At 45.2% G+C, this 12,152-nt stretch overlaps 1 protein-coding gene and 1 long non-coding RNA gene across 3 annotated transcripts in view; one reads left to right on the top strand and one right to left on the bottom strand.

Annotated features, from left to right (window-relative positions):
• The window catches only part of LOC116086857, a 24,910-nt gene extending 14,460 nt beyond the window's left edge, over window positions 1-10,450 (top strand). The window contains exons 2-3 of one of the 2 annotated variants that reach the window (XR_004117164.1): window positions 5,270-5,338; window positions 10,361-10,450. This is a non-coding gene — a long non-coding RNA (uncharacterized LOC116086857). Of the gene's footprint in view, window positions 1-5,269; window positions 5,339-7,506; window positions 7,806-10,360 lie in introns of those variants that run through there. The other variant, XR_004117165.1, reaches the window with a different exon arrangement.
• Window positions 1-12,152, bottom strand: part of Ttc39c (tetratricopeptide repeat domain 39C) — a 122,330-nt gene that overhangs the window by 97,502 nt on the left and 12,676 nt on the right. The window lies entirely within an intron of this gene.

Below are 12,152 nucleotides of genomic sequence, written 5' to 3'. Positions count from 1 at the left end.
TTTCTCAGTGTGCTTCTCTCACTGCACTTCTCTCACTGTGCTTCCCTCACTGTGCTTCCCTCACTGTGTTTCTCTCACTGCACTTCTGTCACTGTGCTTCCCTCACTGTGTTTCTCTCACTGTGCTTCCCTCACTGTGCTTCCCTCACTGTGTTTCTCTCACTGCGCTTCCCTCATTGTACTTCTCTTAGTGTGCTTCCCTCACTGTATTTCTCTCACTGTGCTTCCCTCACTGTATTTCTCTCAGTGTGTTTCTCTCACTGTGCTTCCCTCACTGTGCTTCTCTCTCTGTGTTTCTCTCACTGTGCTTCCCTCATTGCACTTCTCTTAGTGTGTTTCCCTCACTGTGTTTCCCTCACTGCACTTCCCTCACTGTGCTTCCCTCACTGCACTTCTCTCACTGCACTTCCCTCACTGTGCTTCCCTCACTGTATTTCTCTCAGTGTGCTTCTCTCACTGCATTTCCCTCACTGTGCTTCACTCACTGCATTTCTCTCACTGTGGCACTGAGTTAGTGGCTCTGCTTGCCTGCTCTTGCAATGACCACTGCTTGTTCTCTAAGATCATCCTCCAGGCTCTAAAGTCTCTCACCTCTATACCCAACACATGCTTTTCTGCTGTAAGAAAACTAGGGTCTCATCCTGTAACTTGTAATCAAGAGCTCCAACTGATACCATTTACACCAGAACTGGAGAGGCTGCACTAAAGCTCAGCTTTGTGCCCACCCTCAACTTCTTTACTCCACGTGTCTCTGGGGTCCTGGCTGCTTGCTCAATGGAGAGGCCTACCTTCCCACTGTCACTCCATCTCTGCTGTCATCAAGAGATGCAGCCTCCAACATGTTCAGGCCAGCTGTGCCTGTACACAGTTCATGGGAGTTGGAGCCCAGTCCCTGCTACAGGAATGCTTGCCTCCCCCAATATGTAGATGTAACCTTCTGTTCCACTGGAGCCTCTTGCTTGCCCCTGTATTATCTTGGAAACCCTGTTCCTCCTCTCTGTCCCCCAACCCTGTCCGTACTGGAAAATTCGGAACAAAAGAATAGTACCAGGAAGCTTGGTTCCGGCAGCTGATACAACCCGCCAGCCCATCCAAGAGTGCCTGCCTAGGGCCTCATCTGGAAACCATATATGGGACAATCCCAGCTCCTGACTGATAAGCCATCACCCCTTGCCTAGGATCTAGAAAACCCCCATCTCAGCCTGGGGATGGTACTTCTCTGGTCTCATCCTCTGGCGCCTGTGAACTGGCCTAGGAACTGCTCCCAATAAATCTGCTTTTATACTTTTTCAATTGGGTTTGATTTGGCTTATTACAATGGCAGTCTTATTATCAGGAAAAAAAAAAACTATTATCTTCCTTTCTTTCTCTTTGCTGGGAGCACAGAAGACAACTTCCTTTCCTGGAGGCAACTTGAAGGCCAAATGACAGACCCAGACTAAAGGACATCTGACTTGAGAAAACCAGCTGTGACCAGTGAGATTCAGATGCAGAAGCAAAAAACAAAGCAAAACAAAACACAAAGTCAAAGCACTTCTGCCATCTGCTCCATGAAGGACTATTAGGAAGATGGTGCAGTTCCACAGGCCCCATCCAGAGGAGCTGGCATGACTGACAATGGGTGGCATTTCTGTATTACTGATACATCACTAATTTCCAGAGGACTTCTCTACTCTAGTCCTGGAAATCTAGGAGTCATGGATAGAGGCTTCAGTTTAGAGCGTGGGTAGGAAAGAGAAGAAACCATTTCATCAGACCCATGTGCCCACGGCTCTCAGCTTACCTGGGGTGCAAACACAGAAAACCGCACAGAACCAGTGGGGCTGGGTGTGCCATGAAAATATCAGCTATGTCACAAAGCCCTCAGAGAATCAAGGCAACCATCCAAGATGATTCAGGAGGGAGGCTGGGAAACAACAGGTGTTTCATGTCAGCGAGTGAAGGCAGCTGTGGAGATGGACACAGGCCTCATGTGTACTCAAAGGGTGTGACATAGTTCCCCATAATTTCAGGTTCCCAAGGAGCAGGATAGAAATCAGTTTTAGCACCGTGCATAGTTTATCATTTCAGAAAGCTATGCTCTTTGTCTATAAAACTAGGGAGATGTGTACAGCTCAAATGCCAGAAGTATACCAGAGAAAGAATTCAAAATACAACTTCAGTAAGGGATGGACACCAGTCACACAAATGCCAACAGATGGTTAGACTACTCACAGACATGCACCCCTCTCTTTCTCTCTCTCTCTCTCTCTCTCTCTCTCTCTCTCTCTCTCTCTCTCTCTCTTCCCCCCTCCCTCCATCTCTCCCAACCTATGTCTTTTGCAGGGCTTGGGATGGAACCCAGGGCCTTCTACATGCTGGGCAAGTGCTCTACCATGGAGCCACAGCCCCAGTCCTAGGTATAAATCGCTGCTGCTGCTGCTGCTTCCCCCTCAATCTCCTCCTTTGCTTCTTTTCTTTGACAGGAGGTTCACAGGCTTCTAGAAACATGTAATTACTGAAGTATAAACCATACAAGGACAATAAGCAGGGGATTTCAGAAGGGAAAACAGTTCTGTCAATGACTAGCTCTGTGGTCCAGAATAGCAATGATCAGCTTTCTTGGAACCCAGGTTTTCTCCTCTACAATATAGAGTATAATGCTCCCTGCTCTCTGCACTATAAATATAAAGAGAGCCAGCATGTAGGAAGAGCCTAGGGCTGGACCAGTGATTCCTAAATGAGCACTACTGTCACCATATTAACTGCTTCAAATCATTGTGGCACAGTTGTGCTACAGTATTTTTATTCAATAAAACTATTAAGCCAGAGTCATGCTTCTCTGTAAGCCCTGATCTGTGTGGTGGCTAACATTATGTCAACTTGTCACAGGCTAGAGTGATCTGAGAGGAGGCAACACCAATTGAGAAAATGTTTTTCTATGAGACTGGGCTGTAGGCAAGCCTGGAGAGCATTTTCTTAATAAGTTATTGATAAGGAGTGCCCAGCCAAATGTGAGTGGTGCCATTCCTGAGTTGGTCCTGAGTTCTATAAGGAAGAAGGCTTAGCAAACCACAAGAAGCAAGCCAGCTAGGAAGCAGCACCCATCCGTGGCCTCTGCATCAGCTCTTGCCTCCATGTTCCTGCCCTGTTTGAGTTCCTATCTTGACTTCCTTCAATGATGAGTGGTGATGTGGAAGTGTAAGCTGAAAAAACCCTTTCCTCCCAAGTTTCTTTGGTCATAGGGATTCGTCAGCAATAGCAACCCAAACTAAGACTCCCTTGGAGCTAAGAACAAACCCATACAGCGTGTGCACAAACCCCGCAGCATCCTGCCTCATCCAGCTCTGTTCCCCACATCCCTCAGAGGGAACAAATGGTTTCTCAGCACTAATGTGGTTCAAGGCAATATCTTTGAAATCCAATTTCTTCCTAGAGGACTTTCTCCTATGCCCTGAAACAGAATTGAAGCCCTGGTCTTTCTGGAACAAAACAGTTCGCAAATGTTAGAGAACATGAAATCACAAATGTCAGTTCCTAGGAAAATCTTGTCCTTGAAAATCTCTGATTTGGGGGACTGAGACTTGGGGGTGCACATTTTACATTCAGGTACAAACATACAAACACACACACGCACACACACACACACACAGAGTCACCACATTACCAAATTTGGCAAGAATATGGAGAAAGTGAATGTCATATAGACAGCTAGTAGTGATGCAAAACTGCACAGCCACTCCTGAAAACTTAAGCAGTTTCTTTAAAAGCCAGGCATGTACTTGGCATGCTGTCCCATAACAAAAAGTTGGGTTCCTATACAGAAATCTCCAGGTTAATTACCACAGGACTTTATTTTTAGTCATCCCAAACTACAATACATCTAGCAGTAAGATGTAATGAACACAACAGCATGGTGGGCCTCAAGTGTATTCTGCTGATGAGAAGTCAACCTAAAAGAGCAAGCACCCACTGAAGGATTCCCTTTCTAGAAAACTTTAGACACGACGGACTGAGAGCAGACTCCCATACACAGGCTGTCTTGGTGATAAAACGCCATGACTAAAAGTGCCTTGCAGAAAGGAAGCTTTTATTTTGGCTTATCCAGAGGGACAGGAGTCCATCTTGGAGGGGAAGCATGGCTGCAAGTGACAGACATGAGGGCAGGAACACGAAGCAGAGAGAAAACGGGAAGTGAGGTAAGACTGCACAATCAAAGCCCACCCCCAGCAACATACTTCCTCAAGCAAGGCTCTATCCCAAAGGTTCCACAACTGCCCCCAAAGCACCAGCACCAAGTGACTAGGTGTGCACATAGATAAACCCATGGTGGATGGACACTGGTCACTCAAGGCACCATGCGGGTTGAAGACAGCAGCTCCAAGCAGAATGGGTGACACGCCATGATGGTACAGTGCAAAGGAGACTCAGGCTGATGGCCATTTGGGGGTCTTAACTGCAGAAGTGACTGTATAAATCTACCTACTCAGGGCACTAGAATCAGTGTCCTGAGAAAACTTTGGAATATTCTCAGACTCTGCCATTGCTGACATCCAGGCCTGCAGCAGACAATGAATCAATCAGGATCTCTGAGGGTGGAGTGCAGATCTCAGCATTTGCCAAGTTCTCCAGTGACGACTTAGTGCAGCCAAGACCAAGGTCTACTCCCACAAGGCTTCTGTGAGCAAGCCTTACAGCCATCAAGGCACAGCACAGCACAGCAGGCCATGTGTCCATCACAGTGGCACAGTGACAGGCTTCAAAAGCCGTGACCCAAGGCTAAATGGGGATACCTCCTTCAGTCACTGTGGGCCTGAGCCCTGAGGATGGGCAAGTGTGTGATAAAGAGAAGCATGTGCTATTAAATCAGGCTAAGGAACGCCCTGGGTTTAAGTTCTCTTTGTTTCTCCAAACTCCTAGACAAATAGAAAGATCTTTGTTTTCTGTTTAAAGTTCATAACAGATTTCCCAAGTGCTTTTATAACATCTGCCAAATTCACTGACTATAGAGACACAGTCTAATGGCCTTTGCTTATTTCAATTGTCTCTACCTTACTTCAAAAGAGGAGCACTAAGGAACAAAAACAAAGTGGTGTTTATTAAAAAATAATATCTGATTATATTTTTTCTATGTTTTAGGACAAAATATACATATATTTTATATATATAATATATATATATATGTATATATATATTATATATACTGAAACCTTACCTAGCTAAATCTCAGAAAAAACCATGGTAATTTTAGCAGTTTGTTTCTGACTGATATGAAGCTTTTTATTTGATAGTCAACGATGTCACAGGACCCCTGAAAACACACAGCAAATGGAGTTTGTTTTTCCAAGCTACTTCCCAAGGTAAGTGAACTAGTTATCACTTCATTTAAAAAAGATTTTTGGCTTTGATTATGCTATGCAGTATAACAATTACCCAGCATACCACTGCTAATTGTGACATTCTTCAAATATTTATGGGAAGTGAAATTTGATTTCCCATTTCACTTACAGCAGCTCAAAGGGAATAAAGGATGACATTCCAACCTCACAGCTGGGCGCTGCACTCTGAGCTTTATACAAGTGTCACAGCTGGGCACTGCACTCTGAGCTTCACACAAGTCTCACAGCTGGGCACTGCACTCTGAGCTTCACATGAGTCTCACAGCTGGGCACTGCACTCAGCTTCACACAAGTCTCACGGCTGGGCACTGCACTCTGAGTTTTACATGAGTCTCACAGCTGGGCACTGCACTCTGAGTTTTACATGAGTCTCACAGCTGGGCGCTGCACTCTGAGCTTCACACAAGTGTCACAGCTGGGCACTGCACTCTGAGCTTCACAGGAGTCTCACAGCTGGGCACTGCACTCTGAGCTTCACAAGAGTCTCACAGCTGGGCACTGCACTCTGAGCTTCACACAAGTGTCACAGCTGGGCACTGCACTCTGAGCTTCACAGGAGTCTCACAGCTGGGTGCTGCACTCTGAGCTTCACACAAGTCTCACAGCTGGGCACTGCACTCTGAGTTTTACATGAGTCTCACAGCTGGGCATTGCACTCTGAGTTTTACATGAGTATTAGCAGAAATTCGTGGTGACTTTACTTTTATTATTTTCATACATGTCAAACAAGAGCAAGTTCAATGTCCATAAAGTGAGTGTCTACTAAATCACTTGATGTATAAAAGAGGGCTATGAGCTGAGGACACAGCTGAGTGAGTAGCTCAGCAAGCGCCAGGCTCTGGCTTTGATCCCCTGCACACATGGACAAAGGTCTGTGTGTCAGGGTTCTAACTTTTTTGACATTTTTTGTTATGGATGCTTCAAGGGTTTGTCGAGCATCTATGAACATGTCACACTATAGCAGACATTTTATGCTAACTTAACATTAATATATATATATTTGTACCCAATCCTTCTTGGGAATCTTTTGGCATGTCATATTTGTGTTAAAATTTTTAGATGAACTTTAACAAATAGCACAGACCAAAAAACCCAAAAACCAAAACCAAAAAACCTTTTCATGGCTTATGAAAAGTCATAGTGAAAATATGTCTTCTCTTATTACTTTTCAAAAAATAACTTCACATATGTACAGTTTGCATACTGACCATCCATGTCCCTACCAGCAGCACTCCATGCCCATAGCTCCCTCTCTCTGGTACATTAATGTCTGTTTGCTTTGTTTTGTGGCCCACCAAAGTTAGCCAGGGTCCATGGGTTTGAAGTTAGCTGTGAGATGCTGTTGGGCTCAGCAGAGGGTACACAACTAAAGACAGTGATATCCCCTGTCCTGGATATTATTTCCATTATATTCTTGTCTATATTATATCCCAAAGCTTTTCTCTTTTGAGTCAGTTTAGAATTTTAACATCAAAGAATTTAACCCATCCAATGATGCCACAACAGAAACTTCAAACGGGAGAACACCAATTCCTCTCGACAAGCCATTTGTCACAACAGTGGTTTAAGACATCTCAGGGACAATCATAGGACTTGCCCTTTCTTGGCCAGTGGCAAGACTGCTCTTCCCAAAGACAAATACAGCTGTGGAAGCCAGAGGCGGGGAGGGAGCCATGCAATAAGCATGAACTCTGAAACAAAACCCTCCTTTCTCCTCTGAAATGTTCCTTGGACTGAGCCTGCAATCATGGCTGTGGCTATGTATGAGGTCAGACTCTGTGCCGACCCTTGTGTGTCCAGGAGCCAAGCTGCCACCAGAAGAGGCTGGCAGCAGGCTCTGGCAAGGTGCCAAAGACTCGGTAGCTCTGGAGAGAGAGGAGCAGGCCTTGCTTGTCAGGCAGGTTGCCCCATTCAGAGCCTGACAATGTCAAGCATGCATAATTACTACTAATGCCCAACACAGGAAAGCAGCTACAATTAGAGGGCACTGGAGCAACGCCTTTTTTTTTTGTTTCTGGAGAGTACTGAAATTACCCGGCAGCTTTCTCTGTCACTTTGCATCCGTAATCTTTTCAACTTATTGTAATGCATAGTTGTGCACTTATTTTTAAATCTCCTTTCTCTACAAGTTTTGGGAAGAAAAGGAACACACATCTGTTTTGACCACTACTGCACAGGCACACCGCGGACATCACAAATAAATATGGTCCCCGTTTTAAGACAATTCCATCAGGTAAAACGTTCATTTACCGCACCTAACTAAGGTTAGCTACACCACACACTGCAGAGTGGGACTGGCTCCCTTTGTGATCATGTGCTGACTGGAAGCTATGGCTTGCTGCTACCCTCAAGCCTCACAAGCCCCTCCATAGCAAAGGATGAAAAACCCCAGTGAAAAATCAAAGCGCACACAGTGAAGTGTGGTGCCCATTACACACACACGCCGTCTTGTGCCCTGGCACAAGCTGGAGCACCGCTCCGCAGATGAGGTACTGGTCTTGCTCTTGTGAAGCAGTCTCCTCCCAGAAAGAAACATTCCATTCTGCAAGCAAGCAACTTCGGCAGGAAGGCAACCAACTCAAAACAGCTTTAGGAAGTCCCTGAAATCGAGCACATTCACTAGGTCCCTCCCCTCCACAGTAAGCCATAAAAGCTGAGCATCCCTCGCAGACTGAGTGAAGTTAAGCTGCAAAGAAGTCTTGGAGAGGAGAAGAGCTGAGACCAGACCAGCTGCCCACAAGAAGCAGACAGCAGCCAAGCTCCCTGCAAGAGGTTTAGACCAACTGAGGCACCTGGAAAGGTCACTTGCCAACATGCTGAGCCGCCTGCAGGCCGTGCAGTATGCTCTAGGTTCCAAGTTCTGTGAGCTATCACCCATCCTGGAGTGGGTTGTGGTGACACAGCTGTCCTTGAGTTGTCCCTAATCATGTGAGTGATTCCTCACCCATACTTCTGTAAGCAGACCCAAGAAAATACATTGGTTCACTAAGATTGGCTTGGGGGTGTACCTGGGGGTACTTTGATATGTCACGAGTTTCCTATCTGGGGTGAGTAGGCAAGTGTATTGTATCCTTCCCCCAGGAAAAGTTTTGTCACACAACACTTGGAAGTACAAGGACCTCCATTCAGTCCCCAGAACCCACATAACAAAGTGGTGTGTGGCAGGGAGCACTTGTAATTTCAGCACTGGGGAAGAGGAGGCAGGCTAAATGACCAGCCAACCTAGACTGGTGAGCCCAGGCCAGTGAGAGGCTGTCTCAAAAAAATTAACTTGGACATCAGCTGAGAAACAATACCCAAGGCTGTCTGTCCTCTGGCTTCCACTCTCAGGCATACACATGTATTTGCACACATGTAAACATGTATACACACATACATCTACACATATGCATATATGCAAGGGAAAAATGGACACTCTATGGGTAGGACCATCTGCATTTGCTAACAGATGGATGGCCACAGTATTTCAGTTGTACAACAGAACTTTCAAATATACTTTCTTCTAGCCACTGAGGCCTTAGCCAGCCAAGTTAACTGCACAATCATTATGCCCTCTATGTTGCTTGCCCTCTATGTTGCTTGCAGTGGATTCCTGAGTCAAACCTGGGGAAAATACAGTGACCCATTTATGCTTAGTATATGACATCCATCATATCCACAGAGGCGTGACTCTACAATAGTGGTTCTCTACCTGTGGGTTGCGACTCCTTGGGGGACTAACGACCCTTTCACAGGGTTTGCCTAAGACCATTAGAAAACATAGATACTTACTTTATGAGTCATAACTGTAGCAAAATTCCACTTATGAAGTAGTAACAAAAATAATTTTATGGTTGGGAGTAACCACAACATGAAGAAGTGTTTTAAAGGGTCCCAGCATAGGATGGTTGAGAACCACTGCTCTAATACATTACTGGAGAAGGGGGCCCTTCCCAGCTCACTTCGGCTACTTCCTGGGCTTTCCTGCACCTAGCTCCTCTGCACTGACATGGACCATGCTGCACAGATTGAAAGGAACTAGTTGATATGCTTTGACTACGTACAAGTCAGGAAAGCCACTGCCGCCGTCAAGACAGTTTCCAGAAGCTGCTCTGTCATCCCTTTGTCCCATTGTCCCCAAGCCCTAACCTGTCCCCAGACGCCACACATTTGCTTTATCACTGTGAGTTAGAGTTTCCTATCAACAGAATCTTACTAGATGGACTCTTTATAGTCTTTGTATGGCTTTCTTTCAGTATGAGCATCCAAACTGGGGCAAGTATTGATAGCCCACCCCTTCCTTATTGCTGAGTAGTGCTCCATTAAGTGGATACAGTCTATTCATGAATCTGTTGGTCTTGCCCAGTTTTTCTTTGTACAGATAAATCTGCTGTGGATGTTTAAGCATTGTATCTATAGACATTTACTTCCTTTCTGTATGGTTATCAGGGTGAATAGATTGTTGGATCAGTACATGCTTAACTCTCAAAGAACCTGCCAATCATCTTCTCAAGTGTATCACTCTCCATCTCCAACAGTGGCACAGAAATTTCTGGCTCCAAACCATGCTTGATTAGCTGGACATCCAAATGCGCCAATGTCCAGCATGCCCAGTGTCTAGTTATTTCAATAGGTGTGCAGTGTTTCTACCTTGTGTGGTCTATATATTTCTTTTGGGTAATAATGTTGAGCACATTTTCACATATTTAAGTTACAATAAAAACTTAAGTGAACTGTCTGTTCAATTCTTTGATGTTTGGGGGTTTGTTTAAGGTATGTGTGTGTGTGTGTATGTGTATAAGTATCTGAAGAGGCTGGAAGAGGTCACTGGATCTCCTAGAACTGGAGGTACACTTGGTTTTAAGAAATCAGATGTAGATGCTTGGAACTGAAACTTTGGTCAACTGCAAGAACAGCAAGTTCTTTTAATCATTAAGATAGTTCTCAGGCCCCTAGCTAATTGATCTTTATAGTTCTGAGAGCTATTGCATATTCTATTTACAGATCTATCTTCAGACCAACAATTTACAACTACTTCTCCCTGTCTGTTCCTGCCTCCCCCCCCCCTTCAATGAGAATAATTTTGATGAAATGCAACTGGTCAGCTTCTTTTCTGAATTAATTCTGGTGCCACAACCATGCAGCCTTTGTCTAACTTAACCTCAATTTTAAAAAAATGTTTTCTTGTAGAAGTTACATAATTTTAGGCTTTGCTTTTAGACCTAGGATACATTTGAGCACACGGATATCAAATTATTCTGTTGCAATGTACTGTGTGACATTATTCCTGGGGAGCTGTGAACAAACTGACTTAGATGTGGGGCCAACAACAGACCCAAGTAAGGCTATCACAGATTTTCATTCTGAAACATCTACCGTGGGAACTTCTCTTTCTCTTTTTTCCTTGTGTTAAAACAAAAGCCGAATGTCCTTACTGTCACTGAGAACCAGTCCCCTAATCTCTCTTCTTAGCTGTTTGGACAGAACAACCCGGCTGCCAGCTCCTCTCCCTCCTCAGCTCTCCCTTTGGTACTGCAGCTGTGCCCTGAAAAGTGCTGGTCACTGTTAATATAATAGAGAGCAAAGTCAATATATAAACTACGTCAGTACATTTTAGTGTATGTCCCATGATGTGTAGATGGCACGGTGGGACTAACAGGAAAAGAACAGGCTGGGGTAGGGGTGCCAGCCTGTAGCCCCAGCACCTGGAGACTGAAGTAGGCCAGTCTGGGCTACACACCAAGACACTGTCACTAACATCAGAACAGAGATGAGGAGATGCCTCAGTTGGCAAACTGATTGCCTTGCAAGCATGAGAACTTGAGTTCAACACCCAGAATACATGTGTACTGGCTGGTTTTGTGTGTCAAGCTTGACACAAGCTGGAGTTACCACAGAGAAAGGAGCCTCCCTTGAGGAAATGCCTCCATGAGATCCAGCTGTAAGGCATTTCTCAATTAGTGATCAAGTGGGGAGGGTCCATTGTGGGTGGTGCCAGCCCTGGGCTGATAGTCCTGCGTTCTATAAGAGAGCAGGCTGAGCAAGCCAGGAGAAGTAAGCCAGTAAGGAACATCCCTCCATGGCCTCTGCATCAGCTCCTGCTTCTTGACTTGCTGGAGTTCCAGTCCTGACTTCCTTTGGTGATGAACAGCAATGTGAAAGTGTAAGCTGAATAAACCCTTTCCTCCCCAATTTGCTTCTTAGTCATGATGTTTTGTGCAGAAATAGAAACCCTAACTAAGACAACAGGTTTAAAAAAAAAAGTCAGGCATTGTAATTCCAGCCCTGGGGAGGCAGAGGCAGGTAGAGTCCTGGGGCTAGCTGCTAGCCAGGGTAACCAATTAGTGCTTCCAGGCCAGTAAGAGGTGAATATTATCTCAGAAATGACAACTGCAGTTGATCTTTAGCCTCTACATGAAAACACGCACATGCTCTCTCATGGAACCGTGTGGAGGTCAGGGAGCAACTTGAGAGTTGGTTCTGTTCTTCCAACAAGGCATTCCCAGAGATTAAACTATTGTCTCAAATTATGTAGACAAGGATAACCTCGAAGTCCTGATCCTCCTGCCTCTACCTCCCTGGTGATGGGATTACAGGTGTGAGCTACCAGGATCCTAGTTTGTTTAGTGCTGGGGACCAAACCCAGGGCTTTGTGAGCACTAAGCACTTTACCAACTGAGCTGCAAGCCAAACCCAACATGGTTCTTTAAGGTGCTGAATTCCTTCCAAATAGCATAAATCAGAACGCCAGTTAGAAATAGTCATTAATAAAGTATGTAATCTGAAATGATCACAT

Source organism: Mastomys coucha, unplaced genomic scaffold, assembly GCF_008632895.1.
Source record: "Mastomys coucha isolate ucsf_1 unplaced genomic scaffold, UCSF_Mcou_1 pScaffold13, whole genome shotgun sequence".
NCBI classification, from domain to species: domain Eukaryota; kingdom Metazoa; phylum Chordata; class Mammalia; order Rodentia; family Muridae; genus Mastomys; species Mastomys coucha.
This window is presented reverse-complemented; position numbering and strand designations above follow the sequence as displayed.